Source organism: Schistocerca americana, chromosome 2 (genome assembly GCF_021461395.2).
Source record: "Schistocerca americana isolate TAMUIC-IGC-003095 chromosome 2, iqSchAmer2.1, whole genome shotgun sequence".
Lineage (NCBI taxonomy): Eukaryota > Metazoa > Arthropoda > Insecta > Orthoptera > Acrididae > Schistocerca > Schistocerca americana.
This window is the reverse complement of record NC_060120.1, coordinates 214013149-214038247: the sequence shown is the minus strand read 5'-3', so window position 1 is coordinate 214038247 and position 25099 is coordinate 214013149.

Genomic DNA, 25099 nt, shown 5'->3' with positions numbered 1-25099 from the left:
CAGTTAGTATCCCTAGTTCCCTAAACAGGCTTCTGCACGATGTTCTTGAGTTCACACCACATATAACTCTTACTGCACGTTTTTGTAGCTTGGCTTGATGAATTGCCCCAAAAAATAATCCCATATGACATCATGGAATGAAAGTAAGCATAGTATGCCAGCTTTTTCATTTTTATATCCCCTATGTCTGACACAATTCGCATTGCAAATAGCGATTTGTTAAGATGCTTCAGCAGATCTATGCTGTGCTCCTCCCAGTTGAATTTATTATCAAGCTGTAATCCCAAGAATTTAACACTGTCCACTTCTTCTATCTAAAATGAAACCTTGTTGGACCCCACATGTAACTCATTCCCAGTTGGATGATGCTTGATATATCTCTCCTTCCTAATAACACCCTTTGTTTCCTGCCAGAGATACAAGATTTGAACCATTTTGCAGCATTTCCTGTTACATTATAATATTTTAATTTACTTAAAAGGATATTGTGTTTTACACAATCAAATGCCTTTGACAGATCACAGAATATACCAGTTGCCTGCAATTTTTTGTCTAATTAATTAAGCACATTATCACTGTAAGTGTAGATAGCCTTCTCAATATCAGAACCCTTTATAAATCCGAACTGTGACTTTGAAAGTATGTTATTTGAGATAAGATGGATATAAAGCCGATTGTACATTACTTCTTCTAAAATTTTTGAGAATCCTGGCGAAAGTGAAATTGGAAGGAAATTTGATGCTATTTCTTTATCTCCCTTCTTAAACAGTGGCTTAACTTCAGCATATTTCAACCATTCAGGAAATATTCCACTGATAAATGACTGGTTACACAGATAGGTTAATATTTTACTTAACTCAGATTCACATTCTTTAATTAACTTTGTTGATATTTCATCATACCCACTAGATGTTTTTGATTTCAATGATTTTATGATGGATATTATTTCTGCTGTGGTAGTGAGGGTCAAATTCATATTATGGAAGTTACTTGAAATATCTGGTCTGAGGTATTCCATAGCAGCATCTACAGAACCTGACAACTGCATGTCACTTTGTCAGTGACAGTTATAAAATGTTTGTTAAAAAGTTCTGTCACCAATGTATCATTTACTCTTAATGCTATTTGTCCCTCTTCATGTCAGGTTCTACCGGTCTCCTCCTTCACTATATCCCATATAGTCTTTATTTTGCTATCTGATATGACTATCTTTTCCTTGTAATATATTTCCTTTGGTGTCTGGGTTGGTTGGTTGGGTTGTTTGGGGAAGGAGACCAGACAGTGAGGTCATCGGTCTCATTGGATTAGGCAAAGAAGGGGAAGGATGTCGGCCGTACCCTTTCAAAGGAACCATCCCAGCATTTGCCTGGAGTGATTTAGGGAAATCACGGAAAACCTAAATCAGGATGGCCCAACTCGGGATTGAACCGTCGTCCTCCCGAATGCGAGTCCAGTGTCTAACCACTGTGTCACCTCGCTCGGTTTTGATGTTCGTATTACAGTCTTTAATATTTTGCAGTATTTCTTGTAATGTGCTGTTCGTCAGGATACAGGCCAGGAGCGGAGGGCGCTGTAAAATGAAAAGTAATGAAGTGGAATGGACCCAGTTTATTCCTGTAATGAAGATACATTGGTGCCTACGTAGGGCCGAGCAGCCCCAAGACGGGTTGCCGTCTGCTCATCAGACAGGCAGAGGCTAGAGGAGTGACTACTCGGGGCCGAGGTCCGAAGCTAAGAGAGCGCGGAGCTGTTTCCAAGCCGCCCTCGCCGCTCCCGGCCGCGTCCCCACGTGATCACACGATTAGTCTCTGATTGGAGGATTGATTCCGCCAACGCGCCTTGCTAGTAGCATACCCCCGTCAGCGCAACCAACTCGTGGGACTTGAGTCTGACCGAGGAGCACGTGGCAGGAATGTGCCGACCATGGTCTTCCGGCCAGCACCTTCCACCACAGTATGCCCAAGCCGGCTACGGCCGAACATTATGCATGGAAAATTTATTTAATAAAATTTTGTCGGCAATGATCCATCTTGGGGGGTCTCCTCCCTACCCAGTGCTATAGCATCAACATCGGAACTGTTTCGTATTGACAGATACAGTTTTCTTTTTGTTTTACAAGGTACCCCTATTCTTTGAGTAATCCATGGCTTCTTTGTAGACTTTGCTCTAACCTTGGTAAGTTTTGGGAGAAAGCAGTGTTCGAATAGGGTAAGCACTTTATTAGCAAAAGTGTTTCATTTTTCATTCATGCCATGAGCACTGTAAACATCAGTCCAGTGAATGTCTCTGAGGAGTGTCCCAAAATAATCAATTTTTGGCTTATTGATTACCCTCTTGAGCTCAGATTTAACAGATTTTATATCCTGTCCAGTATTAAAATTTAACAGAAGGAACTGCATGTCATGGTCTGAGAGGCCATTGACTATTGGTTTTGTAACATGATTTTGTTCATTGGACTTTTCTATAAAGATATTATCAATGGCTGTTTGTGAGCAAGTGGCTACCCTAGTGGGGAACTTTACAGTGGGAATTAAGTTGGATGATAGTGTTACTAACTCAAATAAGTTCTTATTGGGAGAGTCTTTAAGGAAATCTACATTGAAATCACCAGCAACCACTATTTCTTTGTTTTTGGTTGTTAAATGGGCAAGTACAGCTTCAAGGTGGTTTACGAACAGATTAAAGTTACCTGCAGGTGCTCGATATACACTTAATATTATGAAGGATTTTTTGTGAAATTCTACTTCTGTTTCTCATGCTTCCATATGCTGTTCTACGCAAAATTTATGAATGTCTATGTTCTTAAATTTATGACAGTTCCTGATGAATGTGGCAACTCTTCCTTTTTCCACTTCTGATCTACAAAAGTGAGATGCTAACCTAAACCCTGTAACATTTAATTGTTCTATACCAGTGGTCACATGATGTTCAGAGAGGCAGATTATGTCAGCTGGGTTTGAAGACTCTAATTCATCTATGCAGATAATTAATTCATTAATTTTATTTCTCAGTCCTCGAATATTTTGATGCAATAAAGATAGCTGAAATTTCACATTGACTGAGTTAAAATTGGGTAGAGTTAAAATGTCTGCTGACTGTTGTAAATTCTTAACCAATATCTGTTTATGCTGATGTAATAAGCTAGAAGTATGTTTTTTGGTTTCTTTCTCTATCTGAAGGTTTGTCTCAGTCCTGACCTCTCTTAAAATTTGGTTTCTTTCTGTCCTCGCTACCCTAAAAAAGGGTCTCTTCTGAACCCTATAACCACTGGTATTTTATCACTCATGACAGTGCCTCCCCCCTTTAACTTTCCTGCTATTTTCCCAGCCAGTGTACCCTTCCCCTTCCTGTTGAGGTGAAGGCGATGCCTAGTATAATCCCACCTATTGAGAGAATCAACAGGAACCACACCAATGTGTGACCCTGCACCAGACATAAGCAGCCGTTCCAATTCCAAATTAACTCTCTTCACAGAAGAGTTCAAATGAGGTCGGTCATGGCGCCCAAGAACAGATACAAACTCAACACTAGTATGCTTCGATGCTGATGCAATCTTTGCCAGGTCACACTCTATACTGTCCCCACGATCTCTGTCAATACTATTACCTGCCCCACTCACCATAACCACGGTGTCTTCCTTAGTGAAATCTTTGCAAAGTGATCTTAAATCCTCTATCACCTGCCCCAGAACAACACTAGGTTTAAAAAAAATTGGTGACCTGGTATTCTGACCATAGTTCAGCCTGCAAAAGTTGGCCAACACCTCTTCCATGGGAACTACCTAACAACAACATTTTCTTTCTCTTTACTGATTTCCCTACATTCTTACTTTTCAATTTGCTGCTGAAAGTTTGTTGTGCCCTGTCTACACCTGCAACAGCTTGAGGCTCACCAGCTTCTAACTGAAGTAACAGGTCAAATCTATTTTCCACATTCACCACGAAGCTGTCAGACAAAGTTCTAGGCCTGTTCCTCCTGTTGTCTGTTGCCACTTCCCACCTCTCTTTACCCTTCTCCCTCCTTAACCTGTCAAGATCTCCCCTGTCCTTGTCTAACTCAGCCTGAAGGGCGGCAATTTTCCCCCTCCTGTTCAAGTATCTTTCTACTCTACTACAAATCCTACAAAACCACTGATGAGTTTCATTTACTTCCCCTATTCCCACGCCACTGCAGTCACCCACATGGAAAAAACTACAGCACCCATCACACCAAAGCCCTGACCTAACAATTCTACGGCAAGTCAAGCACTTTTCACTCATGATAAACGTAATAGAGTATTAAGAATAAGTTAGTTAAATTACAGATAAACACGAAGATATGGTTCCACAAATTTGGCCTATACGCAACTGTGTGTAAACAAAAACAACAGTGCAAAGTTTCTGAAATAACAACTTAAACTTTACGCTACTTTCCGGAAATGCTAGTTAAATAATGATGACGTACGTTACAGTTAAATTGCTAGAGATAGCAAAGAACAACTATACGAAATTCTATAGATTTACTGCGGCAAAACTTAAACGGAAAATACGCCTTTTTTGCTATATTACGTAAAGAAAAATGAAATCTTTAATGGTACACTTAAAAGGCACACAAATACAACTACTCACCAAGTAATCAGTAGTAAACTATATGTTTTATAATCTAAAATGACTTAACTTTAAGAGAACACTCGCGCTAGTCGCCTGGCTGCAGGCTGATGGCACAGGAGAGAAATTTGTGGCGGGACGCATCAAACTAATCACAAGATTGATTGCTCAAAAAAAAAAAAAAAAAGAAAAGAAGAACAGGAGCGTGTGCGTAAAGCATGCGACGCAGGCCGAATGGAGTCAGGTGTATTTAAAGAGTGCATGGGACACTGCTTAGAAAAGCTGAAGGATTCCCAGGATATCTGGTGAAGACAAGCTGCAATGCCTGTAGTACTTCCTCTTACTTAACAGATACATAGGAATAATCGAAGGGTATTGGTTTCCAAACATTAGGAAATTTTCTCCTACTTTTACCCAATACTATCTCCTATAGTAATATGAAATACTTCTTAACAAATACCCTGTATAACGGATCCTGAGACAGAGAATCGTCAAATACCAGCATCATGCGGCATCATTGCTACACTATTGCAGAATCCTGCAAAGAGATTAATTGCAGCGAAAGAAGAGATCTTTGAAACAGAATGCTAAGTAAGATGAGGCCATCAGCTGCAAATGTTGTGTAATGTTTTCCCTTTAAAATAAATTATTTAATTTAAGTTTTTGTTTTCCTTTGAAATAAATTATTTAATTTAAATTTCCCTGCTATCGAACGAAGAAGATGTCTGGCACCAAGTGCGGTAGACATCAAGTGTACATTCTGTAAAAAAATTCTTGAGTAGTATTTACCACACTAGCTGTTATTGTTAGGATCAAACTAGCGTTTGATTTTATATCATTCACTACTAGAAGGGGCAGTCAAATGTACAAGAGACAGATGGAAAGTCTTAAGTAAGCCGTTTATTATTTCAAATGTTATCGCGATAAGCATTAAGGAAATCGACGGCCATTCATGTCTTTCTTCAGGGCTGCAAAGATATTCATATCACATACAGAGAGATCGGGATAGTACGGAGAATGTGTAAGGGCTTCCCAGCGAAATTTCTGCAGCGTAGTTGAAATAACGTGCACATCAGCTCCAGGAAACTCATAGTGACGTTTTTCCTTCGCTGCAAGGGCCCTCTGCTCATTGACTTTCTGGAACACGGCGCTGCAATTAACGCACAGCGATACGTGCACTCTTTGCAAAACAGTGAAGGGCGCCATCGAGTACAGACGCGAAGGAATGTTGACGGATGGCATTATTGTGTTGCACGATAATGCCTACCAACATGTTGCTAAGGTTGTTCCAAACACGCTGCAGAAGTTTAATTGGGGCGCTCTCACACATCATCCGTATAGTCCCGATATCTCCCGATGCGATTTCCGTGTTTTTTGGAGCCCTCACGAAAAACATTGGTATCTGTCGATTTGCCTCGGACGCAGAGATGCGGGCTTGGGTACAATCATGGTTCCAAACACAAAAATTTTTCCATGAAGGCATTGGCCGTCTTCTCTCAAAGTAGAGTAAATTTATTCAGTGTGTGACGTTTCCACTTGTACATGGAGCCCGATTTTGTAATATATTTCACGAAAAAATGACACGAAATGGTTATCACATGTATAAGAGGTTGTGTCTTTGGCACCGCGGAACCAAAGATGTTACCTGAGTGGCACAATCGATTGTAAGTAGGGGCGCGCGGAGCGCAGTAGCAGTTGCCGTTGCACTCTGTTTAAGGTAGGATGTAAGACTTACAGCTAGAGGCTAGTTGTGAGAATTGAGCTGTTGACCCATGGACGCAGCGTAATAAAGTTTTATAAGGTAATGAAATTTTGTATATTTAGTTTTAAGTATGCAGCAATGCAAGTGGATTTTGCTAATTCTAACAGTACCGTCCCTTGAATATAGGAACCAAGTATTTGCCATTAGATATAATGTATAGGTTGATTAGGTATACCCAATTTCTAATATTTTGTGTGTTTTGTAATCCTGATACAGTGAAGTTAAATTTTTGAATGTATTTTGCTAAGCGATATTAGATTTTTTCTCATGTAACAATCCAAGTGTGTTTAATCACGTCAGTAAGTGAGAATTGTAGAACAGTTGAGAAGTTCATTGATTTTGAAGTTAATGTAAAATGTTTCGTATGAGATTTTGTGAAGGAGAAACTTTATTTTGAATGCAATTTTCGAACTGAAACATTCGGTCTTAGCATATCCCGTTATCAATACCTCATCCTCTTCCGTGTCGTGTTTGTTTAAATCCAATGAGTATTTTTGAAAAGAAATGATTTTTCAATCAGAGTCAAAAAATATTAATGTGCCAGAGTCAGAAAAGTATTAATGTTTGTAACACTTTCAATGTGCTCAGCATTGCACAGCGCTGAGCCAGTATCCAAAATTATCACTGAACAATTGCAAGGTTATTCATTTATCAACTAACATTATTTGTATGAAGCTATTTTATGGCCGGCATTCCACTTCGCTGAGCCAGGCTTGAATATTTTGTATGCCTACTGTGGAGTGAACAGAATACCAAGATTACATCCTTTGCGACTCAAGAGCTAAAAAAAAGTATTTCATTGATTATTTGCATAGGAATTTTATGAGTTTATTGCACAGGGCCATAGAATTCGGTGCTCACGGGACTGAGTAAATTCCAGAGGGACTGATTTCATTATAGGCATTATATTATACTGGTTTTCCAGATTAAATTGTTTAATTTTTTTTAATTACAGTAAAACTGGTTAAGCACACCATCTGCTCAACAACACATTACACAGTAACTTTCCGTAAGACAAACAATACGCATTGTATATCCATTTACAGAAACAAATAATAATTTTATAAAAGAACGCTACAAATGTTATGAGGATTACTTTTGAAATAATAAGTAGTTTACTTATTTTTTTCCCAACTGTCTCGTTTCCATTTGACTACCCCTTATAGCTAAATTCGACAGTGTAGCCACTGTCAAGTGTAGAGTATATGCCTCTAAACACACATACTTGGAAAGTGAATAAAAACCCAGTCCGTCACACTTTTTTCTTGTTTTATTAAATTACACGATGCGTTTCGGACCCTATCGGTCCATCTTCAGGTGTAAATCGTCCAATACGTAATTTACATTTCCTGTTGAGTGAGGCGACATGCATTTTCCTGCATGAGAGAGTTAGGTGTTAGCTTTCGTATTTCGTGAATAGAGTGCGGAAATATGTGAGAAACAGTGGGAAAAAAACACCGAAAAACTTATCGAACATGCAACGAAGAATATTTTTAACATGATAAGGTCTGCATACGTATGCTGACGTTCTTCCTTCTTCATTGGTAAATATTTCAATGTTTCTTTTTTTCCACACTGTTTCTCACATATTTCCGCACTCGATACACGAAATATGAAAACTAACACCTAACTGTCTCACACAGGAAAATGCATGTCACCTCATTCATCAGCAAACGTAAATTTTGTATTAGAGGACTTGCATCTGAAGGTGGACCCCCAGTGTCCGAAATGAATTGTATAACTTAATGCAACAAGCAAAAATTGTGACTGAAGGTTTTTTTTTTTTTTTAAATCTCCTGTGTATTGAATAAAGCCTCGTTTACAGCTACAAAGTATGGATAAAATTAAATAAAGAAAAGAAACACATGCTTGGGTCATAACGTATTTCTCTACGTCACACATCACCTTATTTTAGAAGCACAGTGTGACTGTCAGGATTTTAGAGTTACTGAGATGGCATAAGATGTTAATGATAAGAATAATTGGTAATGATATCATACTAATGGTTCTAAAGTCCAGTCAAACATGCTTTGCTTCTAAATTTGTATGACGTAGACAAGTATGCTGACAGCGACCCAAGTATGGACGTTTAGTGGGTTATACTACAATGGAGTCCAGATGTGCTGGATGTCAGTTTGCAGGAAGGAGTTCCATGCCTGTTGCACTCGGTCAATACAGGGACGGTTAAGGCTATTTGTGACTGAAGTTGTCCTTCGATGATGCCCATATGTGGCCGATTAGAGAAATATCGGTGACAGAGCAGGTCGAGGCAACGTGTCGACACTCTGTGGAGCATGTTGGGTTAAAACAGCCGTCTGTGGGCGAGCGTTATTCTGTTGGAAAACACTCCCTGGAATTAAGTTCATAAATGGCAGCATAACAGATAGCATTACGAGACAGACGTACAAATTTGCAGTCAGGGTGCGTAGGATAACCACGAGAGTGCTCCTGCCATCATACGAAATCGCACCCCTGGTCATACGCTATGTGATCAAAAGTATCCGGACACCCACCAAAATATACGTTTTTCATATTAGGGTTACTGTGCTGCCACCTACTGCCAGGTACTCCATATCAGTTACCTCAGTAGACATTAGGCATCGTGAGAGAGCAGAATGGGGCGCTCCGCAGAACTCACGGACATCGAACGTGGTAGGTGATTGGGTGTCACTTGTGTCATACCTATGTAAGCGAGATTTCCACACTCCTAAACATCCTTAGGTCCACTGTTTCCGATGTGATAATAAAAGTGGAAACGGGCAGGGACATGTATAGCACAAAAGCGTACAGGCCAACCTCGTTTGTCGACTGACAACTACCTCCTACAGCTGAAGAGGGTCGTAATGTGTAGTACGCAGACATCTTTCCCACACCATCACACAGGAATTCCAAACTGCATCAGGATCCACTGCAAGCACTATGATAGTTAGGCGGCAGGGGAGTAAACTTGGCCCGCCGGGCTGGCCTAGCGGTTCTAGGCGCTACAGTCTGGAACCGCGCTGCTGCTACGGTTGCAGGTTCGAATCCTGCCTCGGGCATGGATGTGTGTGATGTCCTTAGGTTAGTTAGGTTTCAGTAGTTCTAAGTTCTAGGGGACTGATGACCTCAACAGCTAAGTCCCATAGTGCTCAGAGGCATTTGAACCATTTTTGAGTAAACTTGGATTTCATGGTTGAGCGGATGCTCATAAGCCACACATCACGCCGGTAAATGCCAAACGACGCCTCGCTTGGTGTAAGGAGCGCAAACATTGAACGATTGAACAGTGTAAAAACGTTGTGTGGAGTGACGAATCACGGTAGACAATATGGCGGCACGACGGCAGGGTGTGGGTATGGCGAATGCCCGGTTAAGGTCATCCGCCAGCGTGTGTAGCGCCAACAGTAAAATTCGGAGGCGGTGTTGTTATGGTGTGGTCGTGTTTTTCATGGAGGGGGCTTGCACCCCTTGTTGTTTTGCTTGGCACTATCACAGCACAAGCCTACATTGATGTTTTAAGCACCTTCTTATTCCCCACTGTTGAAGAGCAATTCGGAGAAGGCGATTGCATCTTTCAACACGATCGAGCACCTGTTCGTAATACACGCCCTGTGGCGGTGTGGTTACACGACAATAACATCCGTGTAATGGACTGGCATGAACAGAGTCCTGACATGATCCTATAGAACACCTTTGGGATGGTTTTGAACGCCGACTTCGTACGAGGCCTCACCGACCAATATCGATACCTCTCCTCAGTGCAGCACTCCGTGAAGATGGGTTGCCATTCCCCAAGCAACTTCCAGCACCTGACTGAACGTGTGCCTGCGAGAGCGGAAGCTGTCGCAAGGCTAAGGGTGGGCCAATACCATATTGAATTCCAGTATTACCGATGGAGGGCGCCAAGAACTTGTAAGTCATTTTCAGCCACGTGTCCGGATACATTGGATCACATAGTGTAACTTCAGGTGTAGGTCGAGTGCGTTTAGCATGCGGACAGCTTGGTCTCAGGGCCACAACTAGTCTCGTTCTAGCCAAATGACTAAAACCGAGGCAGAAGCAGATTTCATAACAAAACACAACATGCCTCCACCCTACCTTCTAATGAATTCTCGCTTGACACTATTGAAGTCACAAATGGCGGCGGTTGGGGTCATTGGAATGCACGCTACAGGCCGGCTGGCACGGACCTGTCCTTGAAGTAACCGATTTGTAACAGTTCGTTGTCAGTGTGGTGCTAACTGCTGCTATGGATGAAGTACGATGCGGTGGAGCCATACGCCCAACACGATCGTCGTCCGTCTCGGTAGTACCATGTGGCCTTCAGGAGCCCGACATCCAGCACTCATGTATAGTGGCTACATTGCTGTCAAGTCTTTCTGTAATATCGCGGAAGGAACATCCAGCTTTCGTAGTCCTATTACACGACCTCTTTCAAACTCAATGAGGTGTTGAGAATGGAGTCTTTGTTGTCTTAAAGGCGATCTTGACTAAAATCAAGTCACCACGTCCAATCTCAATGGTAACTAACACTCACGACCGTTAGAGCGAATATTTAAAGCGAACCTGATTTGCACCTACATAGTGACAATATTAGCGCCACTCTCATGCGACTGGCGCGAAATTCGAACGGAAATCATCTTTCAGATGTAGAAACACACTTACCAACTTTCGTTTATGTCGCACAACTCTTTATTATAGCTGCAAGTTTTTTTTTTTCCGTCAGTGTATTTTCAATCTGTGGCTGACAACAAGGAAAATCAGTATAAAAATAGAGAACGAAATTTCACTCTGCAGTGGAGTATGCGCTACTATGAAACTTCCTGGCAGATTAAAAGTGTGTGTCGGAACCGAGACTTGAAGTCGGGACCTTCGCCTTTAGTGGGAAAATGGTCTACCAACCTTTTTTTATCTCGTTATCTCATTTTGTTAGTCATTGTTCTTTCTACATGTTCGGAGCGGACGTCCCATGACACTTGTTCAACTTCATCGACGATACATTAACTCAGTATTTTATTACAGGGGCAGCTAACCCCCTGATCGAACACGCAGAACTACCATGCCAGCACCAATTGAGCCACCTATGCACGAATCTCGACCTGTCCCCACAACAAACGTCCTGAGTTCGAGTCTCGGTCCGGCACACAGTTTTAATCTGCTAAGAACCTTCAGTATAAAAAATGTTATTGATATTATAAAACACTGTGACTGGCAGTAGGGTGCCCTGTGTAATTTGCAAGCACCTCTTTATTAAACCAGTGACGGTTTTTTATGGTTGATGTATGATTCTGGGGTGCGTGCGAATGTGCAGAGCAGTGGGCGTGAGGCAGGGTATGTCGGTGGCCGGTGGACGGGACCGCGGTCCGGATGGCGTGAGATTTTTCGAAGTGTGGTCAGCCCGAAACGCACAAGAGGCTGCAAACATTGTCCTTCCACACGACTGCTGGCGTCAAATGTCCGGCCAAGTGTGGTACGGCGCTGCGTGCGTGAGTCCGGGCCGCATTTCCATATTTTCTGACTTATTTTTAAGATCAGCATCTGCCGCTTGCAGAAAGCGCAGGCCACAGGTCGCGGCTGCCTTTCCGTATTTTCTGACATCTTTTCTAGATTAGCATCTGCCGCTTGTAGAAAGCACAGGCCACAGCTCTGGACTGCCTTTCCATATTTTCAGACTTTTTTTGAAGATTAGCATCTGCCGCTTGTAGAAAGCGCAGGCTAAAGAAAACAAACTACAGCGTTGCAATGGTCCTCTCTGAATTTCTCCAACCCAGTTGTTAGGCTGGAGATGGGAGAACGTGCCGTTGGCGAAATACTTGTGACGTCAGATCACAGCTTTGAAATGAATGCTTTTGGTAGTAGGGGGTAGTTTCGTGTTGCCGTTGGAGACTGGAAAATATGTGCTTTCTTTTTTTGGGGGGGGCGGGGGGTGGATTCTCTGTTGAAGGGAACCCTCATGATTAGGTCACAGTGCTTCGTAAATTTGGAGTTGGCGACCGTCACTTTTTTGACGGCAAGGAATTTACAGGCCGTAAATGAGGACCGCAGGAGAATCACTTGCCGGTAGGATGCGAAAGTGTCCAGTTCGACCCGCAGATAGGACGTGAGAGTGGCCAGTTCGACATTCCGGTAGGACGCGAGGCACTCCTCACCGACTTGGCGTAACGACGCGGCAGAAACATATTGGAGTACCGCAAAGGTACTGAGGACTCCGTCTTCGACAAGGACCCAGCACGTGTGCAGCGCACAGCTCGGCGCAGTCCAGTCATACGTATAAGGGAAACTCCCCATGGCACCCCCATCAGATTTATTGGTAAGGTGACAAGTGGACAGCCCGTCAAAAATTGAACACAGATAAGGCACTAAAACAGAAAGAAGGTGTACTGAACAGTGAAAAAAAGCAAAATAGAAACAGTCAACGGTCCAGGCTTAAGAAGTGCCACATCGAGCAAGGTGTAAGAGCCACGGCGTCGTCGTTAAGTGATCATGGTGTTCGTCTCCTAAGGGGACGAGCAGTGGTCAAACCTCCCTCGTGATGAATAGTGAGAGCAGGCAAAATACCACCTAGGCATGTCACAGAAATCAAAACAATAAATATACGGGTGTGAACTATGTTACAACAAAGGAATTCAAGAGCCAAAAGTTTCAAAACGGAACTTTAAAAACCTTAAAAACATATGTTTTGACAGAGCACAGAGAATGTTGCTGTCATTTGTTGCAATTTATGTGACAAACTGTTATATTTTCATCATTTCCATGGGCGTGATCACGTTCACACTCATATGAACACCTAAATCGGGCAAGGAGGCACATCACACTCACTCACAAGGTGAACAAGTTAGATGCGTCGTTAAGAGATTCCCATCATATGACACACATACTGTCACTACCGCCGTGTATGACGCAGCAGAAGTATTTTCCATATGAAGCTGGTATCTGTACAGTTATCAACGATGATCTTGCAGCTCCCGAAGAATGAAGTTATAATGAAATCTACACCTTACGCTGCTCATAGGCGTTGATAAATATCAAAAATATATGCCCTGACTGGGACTCGAACCCGGGGCTTCCTGCTTGTGTGGCAGACGCCCTGCCGACTTTTTTTTTTTTTTTTTTTTTTTTTTGTGTGTGTGTGTGTAATTGATCAGAGGCCTTCTGCGCCCCGCTGGTAATATGTTGAGTCACGTCTTCTCGAAATTGATGTGTTCCGTTCAATTGTTCAGAAATGTTCATTGGTTCAAACAGGAAACCTTCTCCTCTCTTGGCTTAACACATTCCAGCTGCAAGGCGGCTCGTGGAAAGCACTCCCAAGGAAGTTCGAGAAAAATTGTCTGTATTTTGGGTGACGGACAACGACATAATGACGTTCATTGAGGTATGTCCAAAAATCGAGTACAGAGTCTACAGTTTGTCCAAATAAGTAGTGAATGGCATGTCCGCGAATCCAATTCACAGCATTGGTCTTTGTCCGAGGAAAATAGTCACGTTCCGGAAATAATAATGAAAGGGGAGTAATCCGATCCGGAATGTCCCGCGTTAGAAAAGCCACAATACGTCGAACCAAGTGCCAAACCTCCGCCGCCGGTCCGCAAACAAACTGATGTTCATCATTGTCTGGCACTCCACACGTGGAGCATAGAGGTGATTGGGCGAGGTGGATACGATGAAGGCGAAATTGGTTGATTTGCTTACCATTGACAGTTATGTACCAGACAGATTGAACATTCGTGTCAAGGTAACAGGCGAACACCGCGCGCCATACATGACGCCAGTCAACCTGTGGGAACTTTAGTTCAATCGGGTTGGGTGGACGACCTAATTGGAGGACATTGTATACTGCCTTTGTCTTGAGTAAAAGCTGTCTTGGTAAGGTGAGGCGTAGATAACTGAGTTCCAGAAAGAAGTACCGTATATAATGGAACTGGGCCGGAACATCCGAGATCATCACTGGGGCTGACAGTGAGACCGGCGAGTATGCCGACAGGAGGAGACCAGTGAGGCTCGTTGGGCAACGTGTCCATACTGTCATCTGGGAGCTGACAAATAGGGCGCGAGCTCTATCCGGCACGTGAAACAGACCTATCCCACCTCGTTCACGGGGAAGAGTAAGGGTCGCATAGTTAACTTTGAACAACATCCCAGAGCTGACGAAAGATGCCATCGCTGCCAACATGCGACGTGCCACAGTAAGCGGGAAAGGTAGAACTTGCGCTACATGGGGAACTCGGGATGCGATATATGTATTGACATATCGAGCTCGTTGGAGAATATCTAGGGATCGAAGGCGATGGTCCATAAGACCTGCTCTGATCATTAAAAGGAGGCGTCGGCAGTTGATGGTGGCTGAACGCCGGAGATCAGATGAAAAATCTATTCCCAAACAACGAATGGTATCAACGGTGGTGAGAGGTGTAACGCACTCCACGGGAAGTCCCGTGCCAATGAACATAACTTGTGACTTACGTACGTTTAAAGAGCTACCCGACGCCTCACCATAAGTCGCTACCCACGTCAAAACAGCTCGAACTTCGTCGGCATTACGTAAACAGATGACGACATCGTCAGCATAGGCCGTGCAACAGAATCGGAAGCGATCTATGGACAACCCTACCAAACGTTGTCTTAGTCCACATAGCAAGGATTCCAAGGAAAAGGCGTACAAAATTGCTGATAGAGGGCAACCTTGACGTACGGATCGACCTATTATTATCGGTGGAGTGAGTCTGCCATTGTACATAATCCTGGATGAGGCACCCCGCAGAAGGCGCATCACTACCGTGATAACGGCGACCGGGAAACCCATATGGTGGAGAACGGCCGTAAGGAACGAATGGTCAACCCTATCAAAAGCTTGACTGAAGTCCAAAGACGCAAGTGCCCCAGAGAGGCGTTGTGCCTGGGTAACGGCGATCATATCCCTGTAGCGGCATAAAGCCGTGCGAATATTGTTGTCGCCTCCCAAAGAGGCTTGGTCTGGCGACACAACATATCGGGCAACGTTTTTAAGTCGTGCTGCGAAAAGGCGAGTGAAGATTTTCATATCACTGTTAAGGAGGGTGAGGGGCCGATAATCACTGATATTGTTGCCACCGTGCGGTTTATGTACAGGAATAATAATTCCTTCCATGAAAGCGTCCGGCAGAGGTACTTCCGGAGACATCAGTTCCCGACAGATGGAGGTGAAGGTGGACTCTAACAAATCACGGAAGGTGCGATAAAATTCGAGGGGAAGACCGTCGGGGCCCGGGGAGCGATTGATGGTTCCTGCCCGGATCGCATCGCGGACTTCCTCATCAGTCACCTCCGACATCAATTCAATCGCCGCATCTCCTGGGATACCACCGAAGTTGAGCTGTGAGACTTCCTCGATCAACTCTGGGGAATGTGGAACTGCGGCGTAGAGCTGCCGGTAGTGGGCGTGAAGCACATTCCCTATGGCAGATTGGGTTACGTAGCGACGCCCTTCTTGATCCGTTAGGACGTGAATCAATTTTCGGCGTCGATTTTGTCGTTCTTGGATGATATGGTACATTGACGGATGTTCATGAGGCATGCGATCAGCAGAACGAGATCGTACTATCGCCCCTTCCAAATGCCGTCGCATGAGATTGGAGATTTGGGCCTTAGCTTGGTTCATCCTTGTATGGCGCTCAGGGGAGGCTGGCATCGTGGAGCATTCTCGTAGGATCCTATAGTAAAAGTCCACAGTGCTCTTCCTCCAGGCGACAACATCTTTGCCATACCGGATTAAAGTTTTTCGAAGAGCAGGTTTTACACACTGGATCCACCAGGATATGGTAGACGGATACGTGGGTCGGCGTCTATTACATGTGATCCAAGTGTCTTCTATTAGAAGTCGACAGTCAGGTGAATTAAGAAGTGCCGTGTTCAGTTTCCATAAACCACGTCCGTGCCATACTGCCTGTCTTGTGAGAACAACATCACAGAAGTAAGCCTCATGGTCTGAGAAAGCAACAGGCCAGATTTCAGCCTGTCGAGTGTGTTGAATTAGGGATCGCGAGATGTAGATGCGATCCAGTCGGCTAGATGAGTGCGCAGTGTGGTACGTAAAGCCCAAAAGATCACCGTGAACATGTCTCCACGTGTCGACAAATTGTAGCCGCGTGACGACTGTTTCCAGAGCTGCGCATGGTGAGTGACGCGGCAATTGATCCTGAGGTCGCTGGGTGCAGTTGAAGTCTCCACCCATGATCCAGTCATCGTGTGGTCCCATAAAAAGGGGTGTGACTTCATTCGCGAAGAAGGCATTGCGTTCACGACGGTAGCTGGAGCCCGACGGCGCATAAATATTGATGATGCGTACACTAAAGAGAGTAAGGGCCATACCTCTGCCGCTGGGGAGGTATAGGACATCTTCGGCAGGAAGACCTTCGCGTAAGATGATGGCAACACCACTACCGGTGTCCGAAGCGGGAGAAAGATGCACCGTGAAGCCATGTGGTGGTGAAAAATCGGCGACATGCACTTCCTGAAAAAGCGCAATATCTATGTCCGCATCATAAATCATATCGCGGAGCAGCGCTAGTTTGTGGGGCGCACGAATGGTCGCGAGGTTAATCGTTGCGACACGATAATGCTGGTGTTGGAGTCCCACAGGCACAGGCGGGGCTTCTTCTTCAGGAGCGAGAGGTCGTCGATCTTGCCGGTCCGCTGAAGAGGCTGCTATTGTGGAGAGTTTGCGGGCGCGGGCGCAACCGATGGGGGTCCCCCATCATCAGCAGCATCCACCCCAGTCCCTTCGATCTCCACGTCGTCTGCCCAGGAGACTGATGCTGCGGTAGGGCATCGGCTGTGCACGGCATCCACGTGGAGAAGAGACGTAGTTTTCGTCTCATCGGATAGGTTCTCTTCAACGTCGACCTGTGGGGGCGACGGCGTCAGTAATGAGGGGTGTTCGTTGCCAGTGGTCGCCTGTGGCGGGTCTGTCGCATCAGCCTTTCGGTCATCAGAGATCGGTTTGTCGTCCATCTTCGGGTCTGCATCCCCGGTATCCATCCGTAGAATGGATTCATCAGGGGGTGTACGGCTACGTTTCTTTCTCTTTCGTGTCGACCCTTGTTTTCGAACAAGTCGTTCAGAGTCCGATGGCGGGTGGCTTTCGTCTGACTCTGGACCAGTCTGAAGGAAAGCAGAAGTAGGTACCACTCCCGGATCAACGTCCATCTCAGTAGCATTTTCAGTCACAGTGCTGCGATGATTCGGCAGGTTAGGATCTGGCGTCTGCGGCACCTCAGAAGGAATCTCAGGAGCGGTTGCATCTACCTGATCAGACGACGTCAACGGAGCAGGAAGACTCTGTGTAGAGGTGCTACCTTCCTGGGCAACCTTGGCGTATGTGACAGGGATCTGAGTCATCACCGCTGGGGACGCTTCCTCCCCGACCGGCGTCTGGATCAGGCGACGTCGCATGCAGGCGGATCTGACGTGGCCTTCTTGTCCACAACCCGCACATGTTCGGGGTTGGCCGTCGTACATACAATGGCTCGCACCCCGCCAATGGTCAGGAATGATGGTATATGCTTTTTCAGTTCAATTTTGACCTGACGCACACCATTAAGGACATGGTAGGTCGTGAAGGTTTGCCATTTTTCCTCTACGTAACCGATGACGTTACCGTATGGTTGTAACGCAGAGACAACTTCGTCCTTCGGCACTTCAAAAGGTAGTTCAAACACCCTAATCGTGCGTTGACCGTACTCTGCGAGTTCAAGTGTTACAGCTCCGACGTGACCATCAGAGTATTTGAACTTAAGTCCATTGGCATGGCGGCGAATAACATCTTCACACACCTCGGTGTTTGTCATTTTAATATGAACGACACTACTCGTGATCGAAAAATGGATTCCGATAACGTGGTTAGGATCTAAACGAACTTCTTCACGTATGAACGTTTCAACTTCATGTGCACGAGGTCGCGCATGTTCAGCTGGGAAGGAAACTTTAAGGGTCGCACGGCGGTAAGCGCTCGACATGTTGTTCACGGTGGACGGACGCAAGCCTGGAAGCTACGACGCGGAAGTAAACAACGCCTGCAGCGGAGCACTGGCCGGCGCGCGGGGCCGTCCGCACGCTGCCACGGCTGAGAGCCGACTGCCGACTGAGCCAGCGAGGACACAGAGCGGAGTGCGACTGCAGGGACTTATCTCCGACACTCTGTCCGTGTTTCCGGTGGAGGACTCAGTTGATTTGTTGCCTTGTCATCAAACGTTTGTGTTTCCCATTTGCAATGCACTTCCTTTTGGCTGCCCAGTAGTCGCCCAGAATCAATTCTATGTTACTGATATCTGAGGGCCACCTTTTTTAGGTCGGAATCATGTTTTAGGCACCCTGTTTTGAAAGAAGTCACTATAACAGAAGAGCCCCACAAGAAGGCACAGAAAAGTAAGGTTAGCTTATTCCACCAAAATATTAGAGGACTAAGTAATAAGGTAGAAGAGCTTCTTGCCCGCTTGCAAAATTTAGAGGAAAAGATAGACATCCTGTGCCCGTCTGCGCACCAGGTCACCACAGGGTTACATAAGTTACGTGTAAAAGATTACAGTCTAGCAGTTTACTCATGCAGAACTAATATTGGAAAAGGAGTTATTGAATATATTCAGACAGAACACAAGTTCAAAACCACTGACACAAGTAGATTTTGTAGTGATCAGCACATAGAAGTGTGTGCTTGTAAATTAATGCTGAAAAACAGCTCACTTTTAATTGTAACAGTATACAGATCCCCAATGGGAAATTTTGAATTATTTATGAGGAACCTGAATTCCTTACTGTGCTGTCTGCGAGATATCAGCAAGCAGTTCATAATCTGTGGTGGCTTCAGTGTAGATTTTCTACAAAATTATGATAGGAAAAATGATCTGGAAACCTTATTTGGATCCTATAATTTTCTCTCAGTTGTTGACTTTCCAACACGGGTGGATAAAGACAGTAGGTCCCTAATTGATAATGTTTTCTTTGATGAGGCACAAAGAAAGAAAATAACTGGTTTACCCAGTAACAAATGCTCTCTCTGAACATGATGCATGGTTAGTCAGGATAAATGACGTTGTGCCTTGCAGTGTGGAAGTCAGTTAGAATCATTAATGACTACAGGGCAAATGTTTTTAAGAGTAGTTTACAAGAAACAACCTCGGATGAAATTTATAAAGAACCCAATGCCAATATAAAATTTAATCTACTCCATGATAAATTCATATCAGTATTTGAAAACTGCTTTCCTCATAAGCTAGTCGGAAGGGACATTAAACAGCCATGTAAAAAACCATGGATCACTAAGGGGATTAAAGTATCTTATGAAAGGAGAAGCGAAATGTAACTTTTGGCAAGTAGAGACCCCGCAGTAGTTGTGCACTACAATAACTACTCAAAATTATTAACAAAAGTTCTTAAAAAATCAAGAAACATGCACATAATGTCAGAAATTAGTACGTCTGACAACAGAGTTAAGGCAGTACGGAACATAGTGAAGAAAGAGACAGGACAACCAACCACAGGTGAGGATAACATTACTATTGATTAAGTGGAAGGGTTATAAATGACAAGTCGCAGGTCGGAAATGTATTTAATAATCGTTTCTTAAACGTAGTAGAAATCATAGAGAAAGATAACAGCAATATGTTGAAGAAGTAACTCTCATAAAATTACATCATATAAATATACCACCAACTTCTACTTCTGAAATTATGAGGGTCGTATATTCTTTCAAGAATAAAAACCCTTTTGTTTTTGATGATGTATCCACTTGTAAACTCCCCACAAAATTCTTTTCTCATTCGTAACCTCCCCACAAAATTCTTACTCACATTAACCTCCACACAAAATTCTTTCTGATTTAATCTAAGCTCAAAATTCATTCACATTTAGCGTAACCTCAAAACAGAAAAATTCCTAAACCTCTCAATTAAATTGTCGCTCACTTATGACTTTTCAATAATTCACTGTGAATTTAACCTGGTACATTTTGGACGACAGCAGTGCTGCGTCATGGCCCTGAAAGATCATTCTGAATAAAAAAAGGAAAAATTCTTACCTCAATAAAGTCGTCGGATATATCTGCTCTTACAATAAATTTTTCCGGCACAGCTCTGTGCAATGCTGGGCGACCTATCTGTCATTTATGAAAGAGAGCAACAGATTTTTCTATTGCAATAATCGGGATGATCATGGATGGGAGAAATTAGTAAATTCTTTAAAGTGAAATGAATGGTTGTTAAAAGTTACTTTTTATGAGGAAGATTATTATATCGAGAGTTTTAAAACATTTACATACGACTTGAGATAACATTACTACATGTGCGCGAGGCTGCTTTTTTACCTTATACAATAATACTCAGGCTCCAGCATCGCTGCACCGCGACCGGGCCAGCCAACGCGATACACCAGACCAGAGCAGACTCCAGACCAGACTAGCAACAACTTACTGCTACAGCTACACAGTTCCTATTGCAGTCAACACTGCTCTCTGGTCAGAGACCTTGCATATCGCAGGCAGTGCATGAGCAATACATCGAAATTACATCTGCTCGGACCTCTTACGTAACCCTCCACTGGGGGGGGGGCAAAAATTTGACAGCGATGGTGAGTCAATTGGACTTGCCATGAGCAACAAATTTTTCTAAAATCTACTTAATTAACTAAGTTTACAGTCACAGAATATGTATATATAAGTGCAGAACATGAAATGAAATAGAGTGCACATGCACTGAGTACAGAACATATCAAGCAATGACAAATATCAAGCAATGACAAAATGTATACGCAATGAGTACAAAACACATTAACAAATGACATAAAGTGCACACGCACTGTATATGTCTCTACCATTTTAAAAGAACTAGGAAAGGCAAGGGAAGGATTGCATCATGGTTGTAGCACAATAGGTTGCACGTAGCTGCACTGAAAGTCCATATCTTCCTACAGAAGCACAACACCAAGTGAGACAATCTGAAGTTCTCTTCCCTGAAGTATGAATCAGTGTAGCCAAGACACTGAAATGTCGTATTAATATTGAATGTTATCATTTTGGTAGTACATTAAGTACACCAAATAGTGGGACAATAATAACATCTCCATCGTTCAAGGTGATGGACAGCATGATGTGTCAACACGACACTCTTGTAAGGTACACCAACGTAGAATTAGTGCAAAATCCAAATATAGTGCTCCATGGTCATGAGGATGGACAGGACAAACGGATATTGCAGTAATTTCTGGTAATTAGGTCAGAACGAGAAGGACATTAAGTCTTATGCTAGTCATCATTGAGAATGACATTAGTCTATCAACTGATCTGAGTAATTTTTGGCACTCATTGCCTAGTTACTAACTATTTCTGTACTACGTGTGCAGTATTACAGAATATTATTCATAAGTCATCTGATTTCACCAAATATTGCCACTCATTGGCCGGTTACAAACCATTTTTATGCATTATTCAGAAGTGATCATTCAAAGCAAGAGTTAATTAATGACATAGCATTAACGTAATTCATCTAGTTATAGTAATCATTGGCACTCATTGGCCAGTTGCAAACCATTTTTATGCATTATTCAGAAGTGATCATTCAAAGCAAGAGTTAATTAATGGCATACCATTTACATAATTCATCTAGTTATAGTAATCATTGGCACTCATTGGCCAGTTGCAAACCATTTTTATGCATTATTCAGAAGTGATCATTCAAAGCAAGAGTTAATTAATGGCATACCATTTACATAATTCATCTAGTTATAGTAATCATTGGCACTCATTGGCCAGTTACAAACGATTTTTATGCATTATTCAGAAGTCACCATTCAAAACAAGAGTTTATGAGTGTAGCATTAAGCTACTGGTATTCGTATATGATATCATGTAAATGACATAAGACAAATTTAAAATATAAGAAACAGTGGCATTCATTGGCCAGTTACAAAGTATTCATATAGTTTTATAAAACATTATTCAGTATTATTCAGAAGTCATCATTAAAAATGAGAGTTAATTATTGGCATAGCATGTATAGAGTATAACAAAAATATTATTTACAGAAATTATTGGCATAGTATTTATGTATCATTACAAAACTTCATTCAGTATTACTCAGAACTCATCATTCAAGTGACATGGGACATATTTAAAATGTAACACACTGTAACTATTACTCAATGTCTGTGTTCCAATAATACATAGATATAATACATCTGAGAAATTTGCATTATATTTAGTATTATAAATACCTCTTAAACTAGTAGCATTTTTGTGCTAGCAATGCATAGCGTTGGGATCGATAATTACTTGCTGGGGCATGAAAATGTTTGCTTTTGACTTATTGCTGCAAATAAGGATTAGTAACGTCATTCGTCATGAGTCAGCTCTAGCAAGGTTGTGAAACAGGTAGAGTATATGTGATCACATTCATGAATGACACACACAAATCGGTAAAAAAAAATGCAAGTACTAGAACAGGTTTGATAACTAACTGCTTGTAGCACATTAATTTCATGAATAGCTTCTCCTGGAAAAAATACAAAATGGATTATTAAGCTGAAAGAAGAAACGCATATTATGCTGAGAAGTAGTGAACTTCGAATTAACAGGTAATGAAACGTGTACTCAATATGTATGTACTTTAGCTGTCCTTTCCAAAACATTCAGTCATTATACCATGTGATATAAGACATACTGTCAAAACGAACTGCAACAAATACTTAAATAACTACATAGCATCTCCTAACTAATAGTAAATATATAAACTTCATCATTATTCTCATCTGCAAAGAAAAACTTAAAAGTGGTGCGTTAAGTGGCCATATAAAATTTATCACTATCATCACCTGCAAAGAAAAACTTCATTATTCATATTACCATATTCTTCATATAACTATTCATCATCATTTATTATCATCTGCAAAAAAGACACTTCATTATTCATTATTCATATTACCATTTACTCATACAACTATTCATAGTATAGAGTTTCTTATTTCTCGCATATTTCATCACTAAAACTAAGATGTGTAGTTCTGTCTGACAGCCTGCATCAATCGCCTCGTATTCTGAAAGAAAAAATTAGTTAAGACTGCTATCATACGATGTGTATAGTATATTCTTGTTAATGCTTGTTAATTCTGATCCATATACTCTTCATGACGAGGTACTGCATTTTATTTCGTTCATTCCGAAGGTGAAATTTCCACTTCATAGTAATCCACTGTGGTTTGTTTAATTTATTTCTTTTACACGTTATTGCTTTCTGAAAATGATGAATAAGGATTAATATCTTGCATTTAAATCATATACCCATTAAATAAAAACTTGTTTCTAGTGATATAATTAAGCATACAGCATAGCATGACAGAAAACGTATTGTCAAAAACATAGAGAGTTTTCAAGTGCAAAAAAAAAAGTACACAGAGTATCATAATGTAGTAGCAAAAAAAATGTAAAATAGTCACGATATTGAGATATCTTAAGGAAATATGTCAAAGTCAACTGGTGTTTGTCACATCTTAAACATTTTATAGTGCATACAGACAAAACTGGAAAACAATCGTACATACACGAAAAATGGAAAATGTGCACGGTCTGATATATAACGACAAGAAAAGCGACCTGCTAACCTTACCTTGCCGGGCACTTGCCAAGAAAAAATATGATAATCATCAGTAAGTAGTCACATAGATAGAGTTGCATAATTGGTCATAAAATATGTAAGTTTATCTGGAAAAATGTGCACGGTCTGATGTGTAACGACAAGAAAAGCGACCTGCTAACTTTACCTTGCCGGGCACTTGCCAAGAAAAAATACGATCATTATCAGTAAGTACTCACATAAATATAATTGCTCAAGTGGTCATAAAATATGTAAGTTTATCTGCAAAAATGTGCACGGTCTGATGTGTAACGACAAGAAAAGCGACCTGCTAACCTTACCTTGCCAGGCACTTGCCAAGTAAAAATACAATAATCATCAGTAAGTGTTCATATAAATATAATTGCATAAGTGGCCATATAAAAATCAGGAAATGGCATTACAGTGTGATAAATCATAAAGTATGTTCATTCAATAAAGCGTTTTATATTGGAGACATGGTGATTGCCTTTGCTTTTTCTGGTTCTCAAAGTTTCGACATGTACTACATTGGGGTGAGGAATGCTGCGAATTCGATATTGACCTGCGTATAGAAGCTCAAATTTACTACACCTACTCTTTCCTCTGTTGGATAAATAATGTGTGCTTACTAATATCTTCTGTCCAATGTGAAAGTCACGGCGTGTACAAACCTGTTTTTGCTGTCTTCTCCGGCGCTCTACGGCACGTTTGATGTTGTTGAGTGCAATGTCAATTATTTCATGATGTCGTAGTCGACGAGATGTAGGAAAGGATTCTAATTCTTTCATTTTGTTGGGTGGTTCAACATTTTTCGGTATAACAGTCGGAGATAACATTGTAGATTCATTTGGTATGGAATTAATTACATCCTGGAATGAGAGTATGTGTTTGTCCCAATCAATATGTCTTTTATGGCAGTATATTCTACATAGTTTACCAATTTCTTTCATTAGTCGTTCACAAGGGTTCGAAGAAGCGTGGTACCTGGATATACAGATCAGAGAAATGTTTCTTGCTCGTAACATACGTGTCCATATAGCAGATCGAAACTGTGATCCATTGTCGGAAATTACTTTCAATACATGCCCTACATGAAATAAAAAATGATTTACAAATGCATTCGAAACAGATTTAGCAGTAGCTTTGCGTAACGGAGTGAA